This window comes from Wyeomyia smithii, chromosome 3 (genome assembly GCF_029784165.1).
Source record: "Wyeomyia smithii strain HCP4-BCI-WySm-NY-G18 chromosome 3, ASM2978416v1, whole genome shotgun sequence".
NCBI classification, from domain to species: Eukaryota; Metazoa; Arthropoda; class Insecta; order Diptera; family Culicidae; genus Wyeomyia; species Wyeomyia smithii.
The window spans coordinates 47,018,596-47,044,472 of NC_073696.1; the positions used below are offsets into that span (position 1 = coordinate 47,018,596).

A 25,877-nucleotide genomic window follows, 5' to 3' on the forward strand; every position below is an offset into this window, starting at 1 on the left:
ATCTCCGCAACGCAGAACGCGCCAGTATGTAAACGGCCAAATTCGCAGACGTATTACAGCTGGAAATCGTGCCTACTACGGACCCCACAAGACGTTGAGGTTTGGCAAACTTCGCCCCCGTACCAAGTGCAATTTCATACACTCAAAAGACCGGTGGTAGTCCTCTACGGGTATGAGGCATGGACGAGCCTCGAGGAGGACTTGCAAGCACTAGCCATTTTCGAACGACGTGTGCTCAGGACCATTTTCGGCGGAGTATGTGAGGATGGCGAATGAACCTCGAGCTTGCGCAACTCTACGGCAAGGAACCATACAATGAGCAGGACATGTTATAAGAATGCCGGACAACAAGCTTACATGGACTGAGTGCGTTGGTGTAACACTATGACGCAAGTGAAATCCTGAAGGATGTTTCACCAGGAAAGTAAGTAAATAAGTAAGCAATCCAACAGGGTGCCTAAGCAAAATCTAGGGGATACAAGACGTGTTTGAAAATTTTTCAAGAAGGTTGTGAAACAAAAGATGCTTGCTTATGAACGACACATATCTTGTGATGATGGATTTTGGACAGCTTCCCGGAACCTCGCCACAGCGGTCAAGTTTGTTTACGCTGACAAATTCGCAAATTCCAAAAGTAGCTTGAAAATGACGGCATAAATGTATCATTGCAAAAATTTCAACCAATTTGACTTCAAAAGTAATGTTTAATGTATACAGAGTGTGAAGTATTGCTTTCTTCATAATACAAAGTTCAGTTAAAGTGTCTATTTCCAAGAATATATAGGGAACAAAGCATTTAAGGTCAAAATATAAAAGTGCGATTTGCTCGAACAACCAATTTTGCAAATGTTACAAATATGCGATTATGGGCAGTAGAGGTCCTGAGAAATTGTGGCCAAGTTAAGTTGTTTGCCAAGTTGCCACTACAGCCGGCAGGAAGTTTAGTGTACCGTGACAACTAGGAGGATTTCATCATTAATGATATCAACCCGCCTAATTACCTTCAATTCCACCCAATCGAAAAGTACTGGGCAATAATCAAGACGAAAATGAAGAAAACTGAAATACTGCACAGATGGCAAAAACGAGAATAATCTAATCACTGAAATCGACCAAGACAGCTCGCGATTTTATCCGACGGCTGACGGGGTGATTTCCTTTATATTATTCCCTGGAAGCTCAATAATATACTTTCATTTTGGCTACTCAACATGTTCTCCAAGTCAAACCAACTCCGAGATTTTATTTGTTCCGGATCCTAAATGAACCAAGCTTTACGTAGTTGGGTGGCAAACTGTGAAAAATGTTACGAAAAAGTATCATTTTCAAAAAGATATAAACTTCTCAACACTGAACGGATTCCGAGCTTCTTTGTCTTTATCGACAGTTAAAATATTCTCCAACTTTACGGTGTGTTTATCGGCATACAGTTTCAAAGGTTACGCAGCGAAAAGTTGAGCTGAAATTAAATAAGTTGGGCAAAATCCAACCAATCACGACCTCACTAACTCCCACACACTTTCGAAAGCCCTTTGGTGCCTATCAGTAACCAAGCTCATTTCGGTTTGGCATCATTAGGTACAGATGATCAGGTTTCTCACACGAATTCTGCATTTTCAGAATTGAGGCAATCTCAATCAAAATTATATATAATATCAACTTTTTTGTTAATATACACAATATAATCGCTTCTCCACAAATACCCTGGAAGAGTTTGTTTTCCGGCTTTCCAATGATGGCTAGAAACAGCCCCACAAATCTACTTGCTTAAACCACTTATTTGTTAGAAGTTTTCGAGATAAAGTGAAATACCGAACTACTTTTTTTATAAAGGGAGATTTGATTGCAGCCCAAGTATTTATAATGATTATTACTAAATAATAGTTTTGTGTGGCCAATCACATATGGTGACTTCAACACTGTTTGAAATTTGTAATTTCAATCGTTAGGATTTGTTCGCTTTTAAAAAAGAAAGGAAAATAATCATACAACTAACTTGAATGCTAACTTATTGGCTATGAAGAGAGTTTATTGTAGCAATTGAGGATTGCAACGATTTTTATCGAAAATTACCAAATTACTTAAAACATTCGCGTTTTCCGTTGTTCTGTAAAATTTTCACTGCGATATTGAGAATCGAACATGTTTACCGATATATCGTAAATTTGATTACCGGAAAAATCTGTATAACACCAAATTTCCGAACCTCGGTTTCGTGATATCATTTCACCGAGATCTCGTGATCAAAAGAGCTTTTACACAGATTTCGAAAAACACAGCTGAAATGCTGCTAATGTGCTAAATAACGTGTGCCTCATGATGAAAGAATCAATAATATTAAAAATAATTTAAATGTTGTTGGAATAAAAACTTATGCTAACACTTAGAAATCTTGCTTTTTTTTCATTGCAACTAGAATTAAGAGAGAAGAATAAAGATGCTGATGATTGTGTAGAGAGATTCTGCCCGGAAAATTCGATTTAAAAAACTGACTGTCTCACCTTTTCACTCAGAAAAATCCGGCTCGGGTACTTAACCTATTTTCAACAGGCATAGTTGGTCGCACTGGACCGGAAGTCAAACACTTCCGGAGAACTGATACAATAGGTATACATTCTAGCTCAAGGTCTATGGTGTAAATTGTTAGTCTGACGATAGCTGCAGAGCTGTTTTATATTATTTAACCCCTCACTCTTGTTTGCACCAGTTGAGAGTGGAATGTAAAGCTAACGGCATACTCTTTTGATGTAGTATTGTCGAGTACTGCAGGAAACCTTCACAAGAATAAAAACATCATCGATAAAGCCGACAACTGGCTCTGGATTCGCTCAGCATAGATTTTCAAGAAATTTTCCTTTAGTTAGAGCACTAAAGACACATCTCTATGTTAGTTTACTGCATGTATTTAATCTCTCTGCAAACGAGTTTTTATTGTTCAGCAAACGAGTTTTTATTGTGATCTCAATTAATTTGATTATGTTTGTGGTTAACGTATGCAGCTTCCTCATTTCGCTCGAACAACCGTGTTCTACTGATGGGTAATTTAGTTCACCGTCAGCGGGACGTGAAAGCAAATGTCGTATGGCAAGAGCAAGCACGACCCACCCGAAATTTTGCTCGGCCGATGTATACAACAACAACAAAAAACCTGCTCAACACAAAAACCGCCAACACCCACGCAAGTTCAACCGGCATCGTTTCGCCTTTGCCGGTTCATTATTTTGCGTTGCGAGTGTGTAAAGATGGTACCGCTGGCGATGGAAATCGCTACCGACAATGCCTTACCATCTCTGCGATGTTTGTGCTATCCATACGTGCGGCTTTGTGGGTCAGGTTTTGATCAACACTATGGGGAATAAAAGGCACTTAGAAGTAATCAACCAGCAGTGGCATCGTGACTTTCTGATGCGAATTGAAGGGAAATAATTAAATTAACATGACTATTTCCAAAACATCCTACTGGTAAATTTTTATACTTTTGAAAGCGCAGTGATTTTATTTCCTTTCAAAACAACCGCACTAACCCTGCAAGTCATCCAACAACTGAACTGCAATGCACGTGTGTTCGTGTGCCCGTCGCGGTGGCGGCCTGAGCAGTGCAGAACCGGTTCTTTGGATACCTTATACGGAACATTGTGAAAGTATACATTTTGCGGCCGGCAAGCTATTGGCCGGAATCATCAACCGGTTGGTAAGCTTCGTGTGCCAAAAAGACATAACTATCCCATAAAAATTGACGGCTGGTGATTCGGATGAAATTGATTTAGACTGAACACGTACAACACAAGGGCTTCACGATTCGAATGCGTAAACGATGTCCGTGGTTGTGGCGTTTTATTAATACCTAACTCACGGTGAATCCTCACTCACGTCATTGCCGACTCTAGCAAACAAATGATTATCATTCATCTGCAAAACTCATCATTAGCTAAATCTCATCACTAAAACGCAGCATAAAAATGAACCGAACATTAAACCATCGTTGAATCGAATGCGGTTAGAAAGCAAACCATTTCCTACTTGTCCATTCCAACTTCCAATAATATTGCCATTAAATCTGTTCAAATATTAACCAACCGGTGTTCGTGTGCCATGATGATGCTAGCTCGGCACGATGACATCACGTTTGACATTCGAGCAATCATCACCGCCGCCACGGTCGACTGCCATTGTATGACGCTTCATGGTTTAAGCAGCTCTAGCGCTAGAGGTGTTGATCTTCAAGGTACAAATGTTAATAAAGAAATAATAAATCCAAAGGTGTTGTTTCCGCGGGTTCTACCAAAGTCTGATGTAAACAAAAACGAGTGCTCTGGTTTAGAATGGATAAATGAGAAAATAAAAGAGGTAGTATAAGAAAATCTTGAAATACTATTGCAATGCATTATTCATTCTGGGATAGCATCATCGCTACTAGTCTGTGAAATTGCACGTGAAGTTATCGCAATAAAATTAAATAAATTACTTTCAAGATTGCAGGTGATTTTTTGGAACATATGAAGAACATATTTTATTTTTTTTTTTTTCTTCACATAACATTTATTTGACACGGCACAAATACAATTTAATGTTTAACGGCGCCAATTATATCTGATGACTTAAAAACTAAAGCAAATTTTTTATCCTCGCTGCCGACTACGAGCTGAAATTAAGTCTAACTTAAAACTAGCATGGGATTTCCAATCAGTGTTTTGTTGTTCAATGGTCGTCTGATAATCGTCGAATGGCATGTATGGATTCGTTCTGCTGAGCCACGATGTCGTGAGTTGGGACAGAGGCTCGTAGTCCTTGGGTCCTGGTTCTATTGTGCGGGGTCTGGTTGCTGGTTTTGTGCTTAAGGTTCAAACGTGTTCTTGTCGTTTTGTTGGGTGTAGACGGAGGGGAACGGGACTAGACTGGGGCGTGGATGGATTTCAGGAAAACGTGTATAAGGGACATGTAGGATAGGTCACGGCTCGCCAAGACATCACGAACAGGAACAGCCGGCTGTCTACCCTCGGCCTGCAGGGAAGCTATTAATTTAGACCTGGCGTCACGGTGTACAGGGCATGACCAAACCACATGCTCTATGTCGTGATAACCTTCACCACAGGCACAGATACCACTTTCCCCGAGCCCAACACGACGGAGGAGCGCGTCAAATCTATAGTGATTGGACATAAGCCGGGACATCACGCAAATGAAATCCCGACCTACATCCAACCCCTTGAACCACGGGTTCGTCGATACTTTGGGGATTATGGAATGTAACCACCTTCCCAATTCCCCTCTGGTCCAAGCATTTTGCCAACTGATGATCGTATTCTGACGTACAAGTGCGAAAAATTCATTAAAGGCAATTGGTCTTTCATAAATATCACCGTTTGTTGCGCCCACCTTAGCCAAAGAGTCCGCTTTCTCATTACCCGGTATCGAGCAGTGAGAAGGGACCCACGCTAAGGTAATCTGAGTAGATTTTTCGGATAAAGCACTCAGATGTTCCCGTATTTTCCCCAGGAAATACGGAGAGTGCTTAACATCTTTCATCGATCGGAGAGCCTCAATGGAACTGAGACTGTCCGTAAAGATGAAATAATGGTCCGTGGGCATTTTTTCGATAATCCCTAGGGTGTACTGAATTGCAGCTAATTCTGCGACGTAAACAGAAGCAGGATTATCGAGCTTATGGGAGACGGTTAAATTGCTATTGAAGATACCGAAGCCAGTGGACCCATCAAGAAGTGATCCGTCAGTGTAGTACATATTGTCGCAGTTGATGTTTCGATATTTATTGGAAAAAATTTTAGGGATCTGCTGCACGCGTAAATGATCCGGGATTCCACGAGTTTCTTCTATCATGGATGTATCGAAAAACACAGTAGAATCAGAAGTATTTGATAAGTCGACACGATTTGGAATATTCGAAGAAGGGTTAATATTTTGGGACATGTGATTGAAATACAATGTCATAAAACGGGTTTGAGAATTAAGTTCGATTAACCTTTCAAAATTTTCAATCACGGGACGGTTCAAGACCTCACATTTGATTAGAATACGAGAAGACAGGCTCCAGAAGCGGTTTTTCAATGGTAGTACTCCAGCTAAAACCTCCAAACTCATCGTATGGGTCGACTGCATGCAACCTAAGGCGATACGCAAACAACGATATTGTATTCGCTCCAGTTTGATCAAATGTGTGTTTGCTGCGGAGCGGAAGCAGAAACACCCGTATTCAATAACAGACAATATCGTTGTTTGGTAAAGCCTTATAAGGTCTCCTGGATGGGCTCCCCACCATTGTCCGGTTATTGTACGAAGAAAATTCACTCTTTGTTGACATTTTTTCATCAGATACCTCACGTGACAACCCCAGGTGCCTTTAGAGTCGAACCAGACACCAAGATATTTGTGTACCAAAACCTGAGAAATCGTTTTACCCATTAATTGTGTTTGAAGCTGAGCAGGTTCATGCTTCCTAGAAAAAACTACTATCTCAGTCTTCTCCGGAGAGAATTCGATACCTAGCTGTAAAGCCCAAGCAGACAAATTGTCCAAGGTATCTTGCAATGGTCCTTGCAAATCGGCAGCTTTGGCTCCTGTAACAGAGATTACACTGTCGTCTGCAAGTTGTCTTATCGTGCATGAATTTGCCAGACATTCGTCGATGTCATTTACATAAAAGTTGTAAAGAAGGGGGCTTAAACATGAGCCCTGGGGAAGACCCATGTAGCTAATGCGAAAAGTTGCCAAATCGCCATGCGTAAAATGCATGTGCTTTTCGGACAACAAATTGTGCAAAAAATTGTTCAAAATTGGAGAAAATCCTTGTCGGTGAAGTTTTCCCGAAAGAATGTCAATAGAAACGGAATCAAAAGCCCCCTTAATGTCCAAGAACGCAGACGCCATTTGTTCTTTACGAGCATACGCCAGCTGAATATCTGTTGAAAGCAACGCAAGACAATCATTCGTCCCTTTGGCACGGCGGAAGCCAAATTGAGTTTCTGATAGTAGACCATTTGATTCGACCCAGTGGTCTAAACGACGGAGTATCATTTTTTCCATCAATTTCCGGATACAGGATAGCATTGCAATCGGCCTATAAGAGTTGTGATTAGAAGCTGGTTTCCCTGGTTTTTGGATGGCGATCACCTTCACTTGCCTCCAATCCTGCGGTACAATGTTTTATTTATTTATTTATTTATTTCGTCAAGCAAATGTAGACTACAGTTATAATAATACAATGCTTTCTTATATTCTATACATTATTTCCAGTAGTTAGTCGTTTTTTTATTTGATTTCTGCCCATGGTGATGTCGATATTTTCGCAGTGCTGGTTATAGTGACGCATCATGCGATTTATTGGGCCATTTTTTGAGTAGTTTGTTCTGTGAGAATTTTCCGAAAATATTTTACGATTTCTTAATTGACGACTGGGTGCATAAAAATTTAGTTGTGATAATAATTGAGTAGATTGCACGCGTTGAGAAATAATGTCATTGATAAAATAAAGCATTGAAAGATCGCGGCGTTCTTTAAGTGCTTGTATGTCTATAAGCATGCAGCGTGCTTCATATGATGGCAAGGGAAATGATGTCCAATTTAGCTTACGAAGCGCGTACAAAAGAAACTGTTTTTGGACAGATTCAATGCGTTCTTCATGTGTGGCAATATAGGGATTCCATACAATGCTACAATATTCCAGAATTGGTCGGACGTATGTAATATATAATAGTTTGATTGTATATGGGTCTTGAAAATTGTGGCCGAAGCGTTTTATAAAGCCCAGCATACTATTTGCTTTGTTGATAATTGTATTATAATGTTCTATGAATGTGAGTTTGGAGTCTAAGATTACGCCTAGGTCCCTAACGATTTTGCATTTTTCTACTGGTTGGTTTCCTAAGAAAATGTTTGTTGGTGGTGTTACTGTTTTTCTGCTAAAGGCTATTGAATTACATTTTTTAATGTTGAGTTGTAATAGGCTTTTGTTGCACCAAGTGTAGAATACATTAATTTCGTTCTGGAATATTTCGAAGTCTTCTGCATTGGTTATTTCTATAAAGAGCTTCATGTCATCAGCATATACAAGCACATGTATTGACTTAAGAAGAAAGGAAATGTCATTTACGTATAATATAAAAAGAAGAGGGCCCAGGTGGGAACCTTGAGGAACCCCAGAAGTTACTTCTATTGGGTTTGAAAAGGAATTTTGAAAGCGGACTATTTGTGTTCGTTTTGTTAAGTATGACTGCAGCCATTCCAAAAATTTTGTTTCAGTTCCGTATTTTTCGAGCTTGAAGAGTAATAATGGTATGTCGATTCTGTCAAATGCCTTGCTAAAGTCCGTATAAAGAGCTTCTACGTGGTTACCGTTGTCCATTACAGTCAGAGTGAAAGTTATGAATTCCAAAAGATTTGTGGTAGTTGATCGGCCTTTGTAAAAGCCGTGCTGTTGAGTTGTAATTTGGTGTTTTACTTGTTGAAAGATTTTTTCATTAATTATTGATTCAAATAATTTTGGAATGCATGAAATAATGGCAATTCCACGATAATTACGAATGTCAGATTTAGCGCCAGATTTGAAAATTGGCACTAAATATGAGGTTTTCCAGAGTTCTGGGAAAATTCCATTCTTCAGGGACATGTTAAAAAGGTGTTGTAATGGTGTAGATAGTTCTTCTGCCAAATTTTTGAGAAAAATTGGAGCTATTCTGTCAGGTCCAGGACCTTTCGTAGCGTCTAAATTTTTAAGTGCGTTTTGAATTTCGAATTCAGATATTTGATTGACAGATAAAGAATTCGAAAATTCAGGAAAATACGAGAAGTATTCGCGGTCGCGATCTGTTTCTTCATATTTGGTGTAAATTTCTTGAAAAAAAGTGGCAAAAAGACTACATATTTCATTACTAGTTTGTCCTACATTACTGTCAAGATGCATTCGTGATGGAAAGTTGTTACTTTTTAGTTTGGTTTTTACGTAATTAAAGAAGTTCTTAGGGCAAGACTTGATTTGATATTCGATTTTACGATTATGTTCTTCATGTGCAATTTTAATGGCTGCGTCAAGTTGACAGCAAATTTCTTGGTAATTTTGAAGATTTTCGCTATTGCTGTCTTTTTTGTATATTTTATGTGCTTTTTGTTTTCTATTTTTTAGGTTCTTCAATTGTGGATTAAACCACACTGGATATTTGTTGGTGTTCGTTCGTCTTCTTTTCTTTAGAGGTACATTTTCTGATATAATTTGATTAATTATTTCATAAAATTTTGATACTTCTACGTTGACATTTCCTTCTTTACAAATTATACTACGCCAATTTATTATGCGAAGTCTACGTTTGACTTGTTCGAAGTCAGTTTTGTGGTATTCCGGTACATCCTCGTACTCGCAGTCGCTGGGGTACGAAGTGTTATTCATTACTATTGAATATTCAATTGCTGTGTGGAATGCTTCATTTTTCCAGATGGGAGTCAATGATGCATCTACACAGAAGTCTTCAGTGCAGTTTGTGAATAATAGGTCTAAATAAGCATTTTGTTTGTTTTTGACATGATTGATTTGATATAGACCGAGTTCTGAGGATTTGCCAAAAAGATACTGCAGTGTTTCGTTTTCGCCTACGACTGGGAGTAAGATAGATTCATTTTCAATGTCTACAATAAAGTCTGCATTACGTTGGTTGAAGTCGCCATAGACATGCAGTTTTACTTCTGGTTTCATGTTAGACATAATAGATTCTAGAGTTTTGAAAAATAATTCATACGAATGTTTATGAGCATGTTCCGGTGGAAAGTACACAGAACAGAAGATATGTTCTTCGCCAGCAATAAATGCTTTGGCCCATACGTGTTCAAATTCTTTATATTTGTCGGATATTATTTCTTCAGAAGTAAAGTCTACATTAATGGCAATGAGGACTCCACCGCCTGACTTTTTTTGACTGGTAGACAAATTCCGATCGTGCCGGAATACATTGTAATTGTTTCCAAATACTTCTTCGCTTCTTACGCTTTCGTCCCAGCTACTTTCAGTTCCTAAAATTATTTTAAAAGATGACGACAATAGATTTTGTTGAATTTCTTTCATTTTGCTTGGGCTTTTCATGCGATTGAAATTCTGACAATAGATAAGAATTTCAGTCGCATTCTGTCGAGGAAGCGAAGAAGTGTTAGTCAAGTTATTACTTATGTTTAAATATAATGGTTCTGCCTCAGAAGAGGGCGTCCTTACTTGCGAAAATTTGTACTAAATTTATTTACACTTTCGCGAAGTTGTTGAAGACGGTGCGTGCGTTCATTTGATAAAAAATGACGATATGATTGAAGGTCGGCTACTGCTTCGGCTGGCGTGAGTCCATATTCCTGATGGACTTCAATAAAGACGCGTTGGAGCTGTTCTGGAGATGTCGGCAGTCCTTCGGATGCGAGAAGCATTCTTATACTGGTTGGTGTCATTCCTTCTACGCATACAGATGATGGTTGGTCCTTCATGTATGCGAGATATAGGCGTGTAATATGCATTACTTTTGGGTCGCGGAGTCTAGCCTTCAAAAAGCGCTCGTCGCCATTCGATGATTGCTGCGTAAGTCGGACGATTGGTGGACGCATGGGGTCAAGTTCAAATTGGCTGTCTTGCGGTGCTGATTGTATGCTGGCGTTGCTGGCAGGAGCCGGTGCAGAATTTTCATTGTTAGTTGCATTTTTTTCTGTCCGATATGGGTTGATAGTTTCGCCTTTTTGGAAATTTATAAATTTTGATGTTATGTCTGAATTCGGCGGCCCAGCAAATTGAACGCGTGCAGCTGCCAGGAGGTCTTTGTCAGCTCCAGGAACTTATTGAACAAGTTCAACAAGCGCCTCTTGGCATTGCCGGGTAGATTCTTCAACAAGTTGAATTTGATTCTATCTAATCCAGGCGCGTTATTGTTACAGGACAGGAGGGCAACTGAAAGTTCTGCCATCGTAAAAGGTGATTCTATCGCGTCGTGGCCCGGAGACGCATCGCGAACAATATTTTGCTCAGGAACAGAGTCCGGACATACTTTCCTGGCAAAATCAAATATCCACCTACTTGAAGACTCCTCGCTTTCGTTGACCGTTACGCGATTCCGCATTCTTCGGGCTGTGTTCCAAAGAGTGCTCATCGATGTCTCCCTCGACGTCTCGTTCACGAACCGACGCCAATATCCACGTTTCTTTGCTTTAGCCAAGCTTTTAAGCTTGGTATCAAGCTCCGAATACCGTAAATAGTCGCCAGGTATACCTCCCGTCTGGTAGGCCTTAAACGCGTCGGATCTTTGCGTGTAGACATCGGAGCACTCTTGGTCCCACCACGGAGTGGGAGGCCGTTCTTTGATCGTTACGCCGGGATATTTCTTCGTTTGGGCTTGCAACGCGGCGTCGAGAATCAAGCCCGCGAGGAGGTTGTATTCTTCAAGTGGTGAATGATGTTGAATCGACTCGACCGCTTTTGAAATCATTTCCTCGTATAACTTCCAATCGACATTTCGTGTGAGGTCATACGGAATGTCAATTGGTCGCATGCGAGTTGACCCGTTAGTAATTGAAATAAGAATAGGCAGATGGTCGCTACCGTGAGGATCGAGGATTACCTTCCATGTGCAATCCAACCGTAGCGACGTCGAACATAAGGATAGATCCAAAGCGCTTGGGCGCGCTGGAGGTTTCGGGATACGTGTCATTTCACCGTTGTTTAAAATAGTCATGTCGAAGTCATCGCAAAGGTTATAGATTAAAGAGGAGCGGTTATCATTGTATGGGGAACCCCAAGCCACGCCATGAGAGTTGAAGTCTCCCAAAATCAAACGTGGCGAGGGAAGAAGTTCTATTAAATCAAAGAGCAGCCGTTGCCCAACCTGTGCTCTGGGGGGAATATATATTGAGGCAATACAAAGCTCTTTACCTTGTATTGTCATTTGACATGCGACAACTTCGATGCCTGGAATCGAGGGGAGGTTAATACGATAGAAAGAATAGCACTTTTTAATCCCTAAAAGTACTCCTCCATATGGGGTGTCTCGATCAAGGCGAATAATATTAAAATCATGGAAGTTGAGATCAATATTTGAAGTAAGCCAAGTTTCACAAAGGGAAAATGCATCGCATTTGTTTTTATTTATCAAAACTTTAAACGAATCAATTTTTGGTAAAATACTTCTACAATTCCACTGTAAGACAGAGATAGAATCCTTCATATACGCAGTTGAATTAGGCATCGAAGGATACAATCGCTGCAAGGAGAGGCCATTGGGCAGTCAACTGCTTCAAAAATGATCTAACTGTTGGGAGGAATGCTGTAAGAAAAATTTTAATTGGATCGGGTACATTGAAAGTTTCAAAAATCCAGTCCACAATGTCAGAAAATTTCACTAATCCAGAGTTTGTTTCATCAACTGGGAGTGTAAAAGGAGCAACTGGGGTTTTAGATGTTCCTGGCAGTGCTGGGAACTCCTTCTGGGACTTTAAATTTGCCAGCCCAGGAGGAGTTTGCTTCGGTTTTTCCGCAGCACTGTTTGGTTTGTTTGTAACTTTCATTTCACTTTGAGAAATCTTAGGACCTTTTCTGGGAAGTTTAGGAGAGGAAATATTTTTCCTCTTTCTAGACTCCCCAGGATTGGCGTAAGATGTTCCCGCTGGTGAATCGTCAGAATCGGTTTCCTCAGAGGGCAACAGATCGAAGGGGTTCGAAGTAACGGGAGAAGTGGTAACGGTCTTCTTCAGCATGTCAGCGTAGGAACGCTTTGAACGCTCTTTGAGAGACCGTTTTATTTTATCCCTGCGCTGCATGTACACCGCACATGTCGAGAGCTCATGCAGATTTTCTCCGCAGTGAATACACTTTTCAGCGTTAACACTGCAAGAATCTTCCGCATGAGACTCCCCACACTTGCCACAACGTGCCTTATTGCAGCAGTAGGCGGCTGTATGGCCTAACTGCTTGCAATTCAGGCAGTTCATGACGCGGGGCACGTAGAGCCTCACAGGGAGACGAACCCGGTGGATCGAGACGTGGCTTGGTAGTGCAGACCCGGCGAACGTAACTCGAAATGAGTCTGACGGAGTGTATACTGTTTTGCCACCGATGATCGATGCTGACCGCAATTGCTTGCAGTCGAGCACCTTTACTTCGGGACACGTTTTGTTCTTAAAGCACCCTTTGGCACTTTGCAGTATACACTCGACGGACAGACTCGAATCGGTTATGACACCGTCGATCTCCACGTCTCGTGCGGGTATGTAAACGCGATACTCGCGTGTGAAGAGCTCAGAGCAAGCTATATCGTTGGCCTCTTTCAGGTTACCGACCACGACACGGAGCTTGTTAGGCCGGACCTTGGAAATTTCGGTCACGCCCTTGTACTCCTTCGTCAGGTCTTTAGAAATCTGCAAGAGGTTCAACTTTTTCGATTTCGGTCCTGCCTTTGGCCGAAAATAAACAGTATAGCTGCCCTGGGCTCCGTCTGGGTAAAGCCTGGGGCGAGGGGGGACTGAAGAATGAACAGGGGAGGGGGTAACAGAAGGGTCAGGGTCAGAGGGGTTCGGGGATGGTGGCGCGGGAGGCGAGGGATCTACATCCATCGCGCTAAGTTTAGCGCACTAGCGCTGACAAGAACACGTACCTTTTTATTTCTCCCTTCCAGTAAGGTTGGTTGTCCGATCGTTCGAAGTAGCAGCCGTTACAGCCAGCAGCACCAATACAGCAGCACCAAACAGCCACCAGCAGCGAGCCAGGTGTGAGATCACTCCACACAGCGATACAACTCGCTGACACTGATGGCTTCTTCTTTTTCCTCGTTTGTGTCTCGTCCACTGCTGTAGCACAATCCAGCCAGCAGCCAAATCGGCTTACGCACCAGCTGGCAGTCACGATGCGAAACAGTTGCACAAAGGAACGACCTTGAACCCGGATTTATTTCACTCGACCAGGCAAACAATGCCAACACTTGTTCACACGTCTTTTGTTTTATACTCTATCGGACCGATCACCAAACACGTCCAGTACTGATGCGTGTTCGGCACAGAATGTACATATTTTATTAATTTTGAAAAATTCATACAAAATACAACATCTTCTAAAAAAATGATCGAAGTTCGTTTATCAAATGTTTGAGTAAATGAGCAAAGTTAATTTGCGCACAACAATAAGATAAATGAAGCGGACGGATGATGCGTGAGTAAGCTTGCGTTGTACATTTTTAATATACCTGTTTTCTAAACGTATTTTCCAGCTATCTAGAACATTATCGAGCTATTACAACAAATTAACTGATTTTTCAATATAATTTTAGTGCAGCAAATATAATGCAAATTACAAAAAATACATCAAAAACTTTCTCGCGTGAAGCAAATGATAATGAAAAGCAAAACAACAAAGGGATTCGCGATTTATTACGATTATGTAACCGAGCTGCCCACCGCCGTTGTCAATGAGCTTTTTGTTTCTTCCAGTTCGTAAATTGTCATATCTACACATGTCTCTGTTTTATGGTTGTCTTACCCGCTTGGGAGCCATGAAAATCAATACTACAGTCAGTGGATGTGCTTGACCGATAAGATAAGGAACGCTCGCGATTTCTGTTAGCTTTGAATTAACAATGTGCTAATTTTTGCAATGTGTCGATGTCGGCTAGAAGGTCGTTTGTTTGTTTTTTTTTTTTTTCAAATTCACCATGTGCTGAGTTCAAAAGTACAATTGTAACTAAGTAATCTTAAAGGTAAATATTTACTTAGTAATCCCTTGTTTGGTCAACGAATATCTTCTCGACGAATACAGCGATAGCAAAAATACCAGTTTCTCCTGTGTTTCATGTACAAAACTTGCCACTCGCACGAGGAAGGCTCGTGTCGGCGGACAATATTAATATTTTGCTAAATAAAAACTAGCACTGCGATGATTCTCGCATGTCTAGATTAAACTTCTGCTTTGGGTCGATAATGCTTTCTGCTGTGTTTTAGTAAAAAAGAGTCAATTTAAACACGAACACGACCACGCCCCATTGCAAAATAAACTTCGTGACAAAATAAACTTCGAGTTAACGAAGAAAGAAAAAAACGGCATTGATTGAATTACCTTTCTGATCGATGCAGACTGAGTCGCGTCGTATGCAAGAGGGGAAATCCAATAATCAGAATTGCATAACCCCCTTTTGAGCAACATTCAACATACGGCAATAGCGAGAATGATTGACGTAGTGTTGCTTCACTTTCTCCGCGATAAACCGCAAACAACCAGCGCAGCAGCAGGAAACAAGAAGGGGCAGGTGTTCGATTGCAAAGTGGTCAATGTAATGTTCCAGCGGGGGCAGATGTGCGGAGGCAGCGCGTGAGTAATCTTAGATAATGCGAGTGTTATTCGCCGGTGTTTGGCTTCCATGGGAGTCGCTGAAACTGATATTCACATAATAATGTGTTACACAATGACCGGTTTCAAAGTTCTTATGTTGAGGAAATTTTTTATCAAACATGAATCAAAATGTTTGAAATTGGATGAAACGGAGTGAAATTACATGTAGAATTTAGAAAGTGGGCTCAATACAAGACAACAAAGTAATTGAGCTGAGCAAAACTAAATATAGCTGCACCATCACACTTCACGGTTAACATCAAGTACCTGTTGTACCATTGTTTAGGGTTGACTCGATGCCCGAGGCCAAAGCAAATGTCGCGTTTTGTGTGACATTGCACCGGAAAGAAGCCACCGCTTCTGTTTCCTAATCAAATCGGAACCAAGCAAACAACACTCATGGAAGCGGATCATAAAATAAAACAGCGAATGCCAGTACCGTTATATGGAAAGAAAATTTCACCGACCAAAAATGCTCAATTGCTGTTAGCATTCATTTGTGTTGCCTTTGGATAGTGAGAAGGTTGAAACATAGTTAAAGTCTTTGTCAGAACAGAATAGAGGACGAATTGTTTCCTATTGAAGACATTGTGTTCTGCCAACCAACTGTCAAGTAGACTATCGTGACAGAACAAAACAAATCTGTGACATCCCGTTAGCAGTTAGCATTCGTAGCGATCTAACTAACGCATGACACATACAAAATATAGGTGGTGGTTAAAGTTGAAACCGCTGTTGGTTCATCATCCGAACTCGGCAATGGTAGATCAAAGCAATGCAATTAGACCGAATTCATGAGGATCAGCATTTTCTTTCCCAAATTATCTCGCTTATCGGGGCGTAACCAGTCGTAATTAAATAACCGAAATCCGCTCTATCGTTGTTCAGCGGTTTTACGCGAAAGCAGTTGAATTAATTCACTCTCCCCTCATATGTGGTTTTTGGCCTAGTTCGGTGGATTTTATATTATTTTCGGTAGATTTTTCACCACGATAGGTCAATAACATTTCAATTTTTCAACTGTTGATTAAAACATGTATGATGCAACAGCTTAAGCTGCTTGCGTGGAACTAAATTTTTTGGAAATTATTTGTTTAAAAAATACTAAAAAAAACTGGTAGACACAAGTTTTGCCCTTGAGCTCAAACTGAAGCAGGGGCGACTCGTTCATAGGTGCAACCTGTGCATTGCACACGGGGACGCCAGGCAAAAAATAAATTACAGATCTAAATTTATATCTTTATTCAACTGGTGTTTCAAATAGTAACCAATAAAATAATTTGTGATTTTTCGTTGACATGAGCTGGAGAAAATGGTAGGTTATAGCTTTTTAACCATTCCTGTGAATTTCGGTGCCCCTAGTGCATAATTTCTCTCGGAAACTCAAATGAGTTTTCTCGTAGTGATTGAATTAATTCGCAGCGTATGGGAAGAAGGTCCTAAAGCTCGACTAGGATCATTATTTTATTAACAGATGGCTTTATAATGGGTGCATATACAAGAGCTTGAGTTACGGGAGCAGGAATAAATAAGTTAACAATGCCAATTAGACAGTTGCCCACAACTTTTCAACACAACACAAGTTTTCAAGCCGAAATAAATGCCTTTTCAACATGCACAAAGAATTGCTCAGCTAGTAAATATAAGAATGTCAATATCTGTGTATATTTTGACAGATAATCGAGCAGCACTTATTGCGTTAGCCCATTTCCGGCGGGTGATGCCATATGGCATCACCTGACATCCAGAGTTTGAGTTAAGTTTATCAATTATACTTGAAAACTTGCACGATAAAATTATTGAGTATCGTTGAAGAATAGATTGATCTTCAATATGCAATACAGTTTGTGTCAATTGTGCATATAGTTGATTAGTAATGAAAGTTCAAAGTTTATTTGTGAGGCAAATAAAAACTGATTTATTGCCGCCGGAAATGGGTTGAAAGCATACACTTGTCAGCCGAAGTTAGTTTGGGCATTTTATCCCAATGACAACTGACTGTATCAAACGATGTTAATCTATACTGGATGTGCTATAGTATAAAAGGAGTTGATAAAGTTGACCTCTATTTATTACATTACACCAAAACAGAAGCACGTAAGCCACTCAGTATGAATAAAGTTAATCAGAAAACGTTACTGACTGAACACTGTCACTTTAAAAAATAGGTGAACTGACAGATGACATATTTCGTTTCTGTAATTCTGAAGTAGAAACCTCGGAGTGTGCTGGATGTTCCTGCTTCTTCTTCCTCTGTTATTCGAAAAGTTACCATTGGATCAATATTTGCCGATAATGATCTATGGTAACGATTAGCTTAGTTGGCTTAGCTGATTTCGAATCTCTTTGTATAGGTATAGGGTAAAAGACGGCGTATTAGCCAACTGTTCTAAACATCTTCTTGAATTATTGATCAGGAATAATGAAGGTACTTGAATGTCGCCTATTGTTTTAAACTGCTAAGCTTTTTTTAAATAATCTGGCGTTCTTTGAGCACGCATAAAATGCTTTCAAATGCGAAAAATAGTTCTGCAAACACGTGAGTTTGGCGGGCAATTCCGGCCTAAAGATCATATTTCCAGCCCACATAATATTCTATTTTCGGCCTACGTCTGATTGGTCATTAAGCTACATATGTGTGTACAGAACCGCAACACTTTCGGTGCGACTGTCAGACTGACTGAGCTGGCGATTCTGCGTTGAGCGTATGTATTAGTGTTATTGATTTCATGCAGTCGTACTTGAGGCCGAATCGAGATTCACGATTGAGTTGCTGAAAAATAGAATAGATAGAAAAAAGTTACTCTACAATGTTGTAGCCCCGTGATTTTAACCCGAATCAACTCAATGATGCCATATGACATCATTTGACTAATTGAATATTTCTCAACCTAAAAACAAATTCAATGACATCGCCATCATTTGACAATACTTTTTTGAACCCTAATAGATAACGCTTCACAGAGAAAATTGAGTTAGTTTAGTTTTGTACGTGGACGCAGTAGCTATCCAAAGTTGGAAAAAGTCAAATTTTCACGGGGAATTCGAGTTAATCAACTATAGAGCAAAAAGTTTTTCTCTATTTTTGAAAATAACCGATTTAGATTGAAAATAGTAGGAGGGTGGTATTCAAGACACGACCGCATGACGTTGACTACCGTATTCTTATATTCCATTAAAAACAAATAGTAGAGGGAATTGCAGCGCTACTTTTACAAAACTTCGAGGCACCAAAAGGTGTCAGTTGCCGATTATTTTTGTTTACTGGTAAGTCCGTCGAGAATTCCAGCCATTTTAGTATTTTGCAATAGCCATGTACTACTAACAGCCACCAGCATTACGGGTGAAACCGGCACGAGATGACCGGTACTATTTTGTCTTTCCTCCTTTCAGCTGCTAACACCTAGCGTCCGTATGTAATCGGTACGGTTTAATAATGAAACTGATGGGGTGAAATGTTCGAACGGTACCTTTTATACCAAGGCTTCGTCAGTTAGTTAGAAAGGAGTGGCTAAGTAGATAATGAAATGACAAGGAACGTAAATAAACATCGGAACGGAAAGTGACAACAACAATAACAACAAAGTCGGATCGATTGTATCCGTTAGTGTCGACTGTGCTTGGGAAAAGAGGTAGTGATTGGCTGCGCGGTATGATTTTTACAAGGGGCCATCCACATACCACGTGGACAGCTTGGGGGTGGGGGTTTTGTGGAATGTCCACGGTCCTCACAAAAAAAAGAATTCGTATGAGCATTTGTCCAGTAATAATCGTTAAAAATCTGTCCACGTGGTATGTGGACGGCCCCCATTCGATATTAATTACCAATTTTTCAATAGTGTATCTCAAACAATAGTTTGTTTTTGTTACATAAATTTAACCGTAGAAGAATTTCTGATCGATTGATGCCAAAACCTCGAAAACCTGATTATAAATGACTGAAAAATAAGCGCTCAAAACCTGACCACTTTTCTCTGTTTTTCCCTGGTTGAATTACTAGATTTTCAGATTCAGGTGCCCAACTTCAATATAGACGTTAGTCAACGTCAAAAAAACACCGTTTTTCTCTAATTTTTTATTTCAATTTTCACATCAAAACTGTCTTTGAAAATCTTTTGAGGCTTTTTGAGACAAATTATTTGCAATGCTTATACAATCAGGTTTTTTTTCGCGGATTTTTTACGCGATTTTTAACAATAGAATAAACGCGGATTTTTTAATTTACGCCATCTCTAGAGCCATTATTGGTGGTTTACTTTACACGGATTCTGGAATTAACGCGGTTTTTACACGGATTTTCGAATTAGCGCGTTTTTTACGCGGTCTTTTACAAAGTATATATCCTCCGCGTAAAAAAAAACCTGACTGTATCGTAAATAACGCAATTCTACTCAATATTATGTATGGAGAAATATTGAAGAATATGTTATTTTTTATATTTAAGTAAATTCAATTTGAAAATAGACAAAAATTCAAATAATTATATATTTTTTTGTATTTTGCACAGATTTGATTTGTCAGTATTGTTTCCAAAACTAGAAATCAATGCCTGTAATTTATTCAAAAAATATCTAAAATCGTACAACTGGTTCAAAAATTATGAATTTTTGAAAATAAAATGTATCATATAAAGCCTTTTTTCAGTCCCCCTATTTTGGAGCTGATCGTATTACCCAACAAGAAATACGGGTTTGAATATTTTCGACAGAGATCAACCTCTGCAATTTTGAGCATAATTGAAGCACTCTGGGTAAAAAATTTATAATAACATGATAGCAAAATTGCTCTGTGTTTGAATACTGATCACACGAAATAATGTGTTAGACGCTTGGAAATGGTCGGCTGCACGCCGACCATTTGTAAACGTGGATTAGAGTGTGGAACCTTTTTTAGGAAGCGCAACACTCGAAATGAGTAAAAGGGGCCGAACACATTCCACGTGGACTGGGTACGCAAATGTCCACACTTGTCCACGAAAGGGAGAGGGAGTAACGATGATATCCACGTGGATACGATATCTTTTCCGAAAAAAATGGAAATCTGCCACAAAATACACTGGCTTATAACAAAAATTCTACAGATATCCTGGTTTTTAAAGTCGTTGTCAGCTATATTTGAGAGAAATTTGGAATCATTTTATTTGTGGCCTCATCAGTTTTTTTGGAATGATTTCTCAGACATATTGAGCACACATTGAATAAAACACAATTTAAAAAAAAAGTGATGTATTTTTTTTGTTTTCACTTGTTAGCAGAGGTACTTCCAAGTTTTCTTGGAATAATTCGAAAGCATTTATCAAAAAGTTTGTTTTAACTCTTTAAGGCACTTCCAACAAAGCTGTGAGCTAAATTTGGAATCCGTTTTGTCAGTAGTCTCATCTATCTATGGAACCATTTTTAGACAAATTTGTAATCAATTTCTGCTTTGACCTTTCGTTCATTAAAAAGCGTCCTCAACCATATGACTGAATTTCCGCTTTTGGCCTTTTCCGCTCGTTAGAATTACTTTATTGATTTGAACCAAATTCAAGATCATTTTAGTTTTTGGTCTAAACTATCCTAATTTCCAATTTTTGGAATAAATTAAGAACTTGTTTTTTGTTTCAAAAGGGTTGAACCGATTCGAAGAAAATTTATAATTTTCTTTGATTTTTCTTACCTTAGATGCGTTTTTGGATTTTTTTGTTTTTTCCTTAGCGTGTTTTTTAGGCACTGAAAGTTATATTCAAGATTATTTTTGTTACAACTTTATTAAAAATCAATTTATGTTTAGGCCATTTCATGGTTTCTCTTCTGATTTTATTAATTTTGAGCTAAGTTTTGGCTATTTTCTGTTTGGCCCTATTTTTTTTTTTAGCCTCCTCTAACTTTGGAACGACTTACAGCAAAATTAGGAATCTATTTCCCTTTTCTACCTTTTGGTACCTTTTTATGTCCTTTTAGGCTGAATTTTGATGGGATGATGGGTTTGATCAATTTACACGGTTGTCCACGAGGGGGGGCAGGGGAGTCCAAAATGACGATTTTTCTGTCCACGTGGGACGGCCCCAAATGAAATACAAACATAAGTCTATCAACTTGTTTACCATCTTTTTCTCTATCAGTACTTGTTTTTAGATTATTAAATTGCTTTAGCAAACTTAAACAGAAATCAATTGAAGTTCCCAATCGGGGTACACCCTCCCCTCCCCATCCCCTTCCCACAAACCGAAATCTACAGTACCCCTGTTGATTTTCCTCCCAACCAAAAATAATTATTTATTGAAGATTCCTCTGTGATGAAATGTAGTTTATATATTTGTAAGACAGCTAGACTTATTACTTTACGAACTTATTTCATTTTTTGTCTTGTGACTACATTTGAGGTTTTGTAAGTAGTTTTATGGGGGTGCGAAAAATGAACAAGAACACAAGATGTGACTTAAACTTAGAAAAAAATAAATGAATCATTCTGTTGTTTTGCAGCGACAAGAGTCTCTGGCATTATTACTCTTAGGATAAAGATAAAACGGAGACATCGAGTATCACTTACTCTTGAATTTGAGTAGTATACAGCAAAGATCACTCTCAATAACATAATCCCAGGAATGGGAAATGAGTGCTTCCTTGAAATAAAATATTCGTTATTCGACAATATGAGGTCCATAAAAAGATGTATATAAATATGAAAAATTCCTTATAACAAATTTTCGTGAATTAAACAATAAACCCACCATCACGCTTCCACAACTCTGCTGATTTAATTTCATCGATTATTACGAAAACGCTCCGTTGCCCTTGACGTGACGGCTCAACAATGTCATCCGCTTCTACGACTTTTTAGTTTGGTTGAATATCTCGAGATACTCGCATGCGTTGCAGATTCCGAACAGGAATCGGACACGCAAATTGAGTGAAGTGTCTTTTTCCTCAAACTTCCGCTCACAACAGTGGCATTCGAAATGGTTAAATTCGTTTTAAACCGAAACGGTCAAGTGTAGTGTGATATCGTAATAGCCAGATTTATGCATTGTGTCAGACGTTTAACCTTGAGAGAAGGAAGTTAAAAAGGAAATTATACACTCTGCACAAATATTACCTTTCGTGTTTGTGAGCTGTGTTTATGAAACCACACACAGACCGTCGTTACTCAAGCCCAACTAATTGCAACACACGACAGAATGTTTTCTATCGCTCTCTGTAATTTTCCCGCAAACAGTACACGGCGTGTAAAAAGAACAACTTTATTTTAAAAAAATGGGCATCGCCAGAATCTTTACCATTTGAAAATATAGCTTTTTACCTTTCATTTGAGACCCTCCGGAAAATCATCCATCGCGGGCTTTCGAACAACTTTTTTTTTCATCAAAAAGTATTCTAGCAACAAAGCGTTTAACTACCGAAAGAATAGTACGGTGCCACAAATAAAAATAAAAATGCTAGAACTTTTGAAGTGACACAGTGAAGGTTGTGAGTTTAGTCGAGTGCAACTTTCGCTCGTACTAGAATTTTTTCAAACACCCCTAAAATTTGAAATTATGGTCAAAATGCCGTCTTTTCCATCTCAGCGCATGAAAATTATTTTTAACTCATCTGGTTTCCAACCGATTTTGAATGTTTAGCCCGTTTTAGAAAGGAGAAAAATACAGTTTTCAAAGTAAATACAGGTTTGTACTAACTTCATTAAAATATGTGAGTTATTCGAGCGTAAATCTAATTTTTTAAACTTCTCCACGCAAATGAGTTATATGTTTCTTAAGAAAATCAGAATTTTTCACTCTTATCGAAAAATAATCTTTGGACTGTTTATTTTACGGTGCTATAAATTTAAAAAATGCAAGTACTTCTGATGTGACCAAGTGTAGGTTGTAGCTCTAGTCGTGTGTTACTTACGTTCAAACTTGAAGTTTTTCAAATACCCTTAAAATTTGAAGTTATTGTCAAAACTCGGCCTTTGAACCGTGGTTCACATGTTTATTTTCAACTCTGTCATTTTTCCATGAATTCTTTATATAGAGATCGTTTTGGAAAGGGAACATCCATAAATGACGTAGCTTTTTTACCCCTCCCTATCGTAGCAGTTTTCTTAGTTTCATATTTGCTACGTAGTTTGGGTTGACCCCCCCCCCCTCTTCGTCCTGACAAATTTCGTCACAAAACTGCAAACCCCCCTCGAATGCTACGTCATTCATAAATGTTCCCAAAGGCGAAAAATAGGGCTTTCAAAATGTATAAATAAATCTATAGATATGACTTAGGTGTACGTGTAATGAGTAATTTAGAAAAAAAATAAAATATATTGTATTTTTTTTTTTTGAATCTGAGAACAAATTTTCACACATCTTTATGAAAATGTACTTTAAATGCTCTATAATTTATTACAATCTACACTAGGTGGCATCAGAAGTTGTTGCATTTTCTTCCATTTGTAGCACCGTTTAATAAACAGCCTGAATATTATTGTTCGATGAAAGTCAAAAACTCGGATTTCCTTGAAAAACATGTTACTCAGTGAATTACCAGCCGATTCACAAACAAAAGCTTCTATTTTATATCGTTTTTGAATATAGTTTCAAACTACTAGTGTACTTGTAGTACTTTTCTTGCAAAAATAACTGACAAATTTCAAGTGAAGTTGAAAATTTGCGTGGAGAAGTTTAAAAAATTAGATTTACGCTCGAATAACTCAACATATTTTGATGAAGTTAGTACAAACCTGTATATGTTTTGAAAACTTCACTTTTCCCTTTCAAAACGGCTAAAACATTCAAAATCGGTTGGAAAACAAATGAATTAAAAATAACTTTCATGTGCTGAGGTCAAAATACCGGCATTTTGGCCATAACTTCAAATTTAAGGGGTGTTCGAAAAAATTCTAGTATGAGCGAAAGTTGCACTCGACTAACATACAACCTTCATTGTGTCACTTCAAAAGTTCTTGCATTTTTATTTTTATTTGTAGCACCGTACTATCCTCTCGGTAGTTAAAAGCTTTGCTGTCAGAATACTTTTTAATGAAAAAAAAGTTATTCGAAAGCACGCGATGAATCATTTTCCGGAGGGTTCCAAATGAAAGGTAAAAAGCTATATTTTCAAATGGTGAAAATTTTGACGATGCCCATTTTTTAAAATAAAGTTGTTCTACGATACACGCCGTGAGTAGTCTAAATACCAATAATTTATTGGCTAGCAAATCTAGTTAGAGTATCGATCAACCAACTCGAAACTGTGTCTGTGCACCGGATTCTGTAACATTCTAAGCATAACTTTCATAGGAAACTGTTCTACGCCGGTAGTGCATGTCCTTTTCATTTACAAGACTGTCACGGAACAAAATATCACACAGGACACACGATAAAATTATTTCAGCGTTCGCAGCTCTGGAGATCGAAGGCCAACGTGTCATATCTACAATCGATGCTCCAAGAGACAGAGAGAGGGAATTGTCGTCATAACTATCTTACGACACGGGTTGGTTTATGAAGGACACACAGCTGTATTGAAGTGGCACGGTTTTATACTGAACCGATTGCGGTACGTGTCGTTAGATAGAAATTGTATCTTCGGTTCTCTGCTCCGGAATGCAGTTCTAATGCGTGGCTCGAATGACTTCATGTTTACAATGCAAGAAACAGACTAACAAGTTACAAGTTTAATTTCCCAGCAATGGCATTGTGGCTACTGATTTCTGCAAAGTTATTCACGATATAAAATAGAGCATTTGGTCTCCTAAATTGCACCAAAAGTTTTGAAATCGCGTCATAAAAACTACAAAAAGTATGCGAAATAATACGCGGTTATCGTGCTGTTGGCGCTTCTAGAGCCATTAATACATTTAATTACATGTATAGGCAACAGATAACGTAAAACGAAAGTTGCCTGGCTCGAGGTGATGTCTGCTGGAAGCGAAAAGTTTATTTGTCGCAAAAAGAGCCGCGGTAGAAGTTCGAAATTCAATCATTTACACAGCGTGATGTTTAATTAGAGAAATTTAGTGAGTTAGGTTGGGTTAACCTTTCACTTTGGTATTGTCAGAAATAAACATTGACAAATTAAAGATCTCCGCAGCAAACATTGCGCACAGGGGGTTTAGATATTTTGAAGTTCAAACTAAAAAAAGGTAAAGTCGGAGGAGCTAATTAAATTATGTCATGAAATGCGGCATTCCTGACACAGCATAACAAAACTTATAAAAGTACCCACAGACAAAATTAATTTAATGCAGTTTAATATGTTTGGAATTTGCACAACTAATCAAAATGTTAAGAATTGATGTACAATGTGTTACCAAAAAAGTGAAAATTGTGTAAAAATCATTTGTCTTAAACAGAAATTCGAACAGGTTTTCAATAAAAATAAATAGCAAATAATAAAAAAAAATCTTTAGTTAGTGTACCGAACCTAATTAAAATATTTATACAAAATACTTGCGTTATCTCCGACAGTTGAAATGAGAAATCGGCAAATATGGTAAACAGCGCAAATTTTTTTCTAATCGGTCAGTACAGTTTCGCAACCATGCGTTCTTATCAAAAATCAAAGCAGGAACATACATA

General features: G+C 38.8%; 1 protein-coding gene across 7 annotated transcripts in view; it reads right to left on the reverse strand.

Moving 5' to 3' along the window:
• Positions 1–25,877, reverse strand: part of LOC129732193 (ankyrin-2-like) — a 104,973-nt gene that overhangs the window by 77,455 nt on the left and 1,641 nt on the right. The gene's annotated exons all lie outside the window — the stretch shown is intronic.